Here is a 1,839-nt window from a genome sequence, read left to right as displayed (position 1 = left end):
TTACATGGAAAGCCGTCCCTCTTTCTGACCCGATGCACACTTCTTTGGCATAATGAGAAACCTTAAGCAACTGTCAAATATTCTATTTAGTAAGAGGTGTTGAGGTGTATTGTATTCAGATAGAGGTCTCTGGGTTTTTATTCACTTCAATTCTTAAGCTTGACAGAGACGACAATACAAGCAACAGCACACTGCAACAAGCAGGATAAAGCAAGTGGGCAGATTTGATTAAAAGGTTTGAATTGTCTACCGGAGGTTGTGTAATGTAGACATTTGTAGCTGGTGTAAGAGGCGGCCTGTCAGAATAATAACGTGAACACAAGATTCACAAGACTGCCGATGGGGATATTTCAAGCAAACTGCTTGTTCATATCTGAAATTTATCCACTGATAATCATGCTCCTCCAAAATGTGGATGGATGTGCCTGCTTTCTGTATCTCTTTTTCTCACTGGCACCACACACACACAACACAGACACAAGCAAGGAAGCTGACAAAATAGGCTATCTATGGCAAATAACATGGCAATCTACTGAATATTTGATCAGAGACCAGTGCAGCTTTAATAATTTAGCCACAGGTCTTTGGATTACTCTCACTGCCACTGCCTTTAAACTGTGTCGTATTAGGCATCAGTGCAGTTTAGCAAGATCCTTTGAAGTCACGGCATTTGAGGAAAATGTCACATAATCAGGGAATGAACAGCCCAACAGAATCTGGAGCAATAGGAAGGGGGAGGTGTTGCGTTGGCTATGTTTGACAATATTATGTATTGATTTTGTCCTCAATGACGCAAAATACAGGCAGATTGCATGCTCAGGAGGAAAATATTGTGTGTCAGCTGGTCAATTACAACCAATATATCATGGGAGCCGATATGGGTTCTTGTGCTTGCCCCTTCACGCTTCATCTATTGATAAGCTCCTTTTCTGTGCAACACCATTTCATGGTATTTAAATGAAATCAACAAGTTGCTTGGTAAATTACATTTGTAATCTTGTCACAGACATTGAAGTTACTTCACTGCAGACCGAACAAGACATATCAAATAAATGGATCTAAGTGAATTAGGGATGTCAATCCACAGGGTGGAGTTGTGGTGAGCACACAGTGGTTAAAGTATCAGCCAGGCCTTTCTGTGTGGAGTTTCCATGTTTTCGCCGTGTGTGCGTGGGTTTCCACCAGGTACTCCGGTTTCCTCCCACAGTCCAAAAACATGCATGTGAGATTAATTGGTGACTTTAAATTTCCCCTTGGTGTGAAAATTAGTGTGAGTGGTCGTCCGTCTCTGTGTTTGTCCTGTGCTGGACTGGAACCTGTCCAGGGTGTATCCTGCCATCGCCCCTAGTGAGGTGAGAGTGGCTCCGAGTGACTGTGAACAGGCTAAAGCGTTAATAAAGATGGATGGTTCAAATCCCACTTTCAATCAGTCACTGCTGTGAGTTCATGAGCAAAGCCCTTAACCAATAACGGCACAGATAATCGGAAAAGGGCATACAACTCATTCAAATTAAACATGAGGACCCATAATGCACAGCGACCCCGGAAGGGATCAGCCACAGCGCACCAGGAAAATAGGAAATATTCACAAGAACCCGAGCTAAATAACTTAAATCATGCGGGTTTTTTTCTCCCAATTATTGCGCCATTATTATAGTGAGTATAAACCGGTGTTGGGCTGATGTCCGCTCAGCTCGATGTCTTCTGGCCGGCTTTAGGAAACAAACCGGATGAATAATACACCGAGTCTGCGGTCACATGTCGTGCAGCGGGCTCGTGAATGATTTAAAGCTTTTACATCATCAGCCTCCCTCCTCCCTCCCTCCCTCCTTCTCTCCC

This window comes from Lipophrys pholis (assembly GCF_963383615.2).
Source record: "Lipophrys pholis genome assembly, chromosome: 14".
Classification (NCBI taxonomy): domain Eukaryota; kingdom Metazoa; phylum Chordata; class Actinopteri; order Blenniiformes; family Blenniidae; genus Lipophrys; species Lipophrys pholis.
This window is presented reverse-complemented; position numbering follows the sequence as displayed.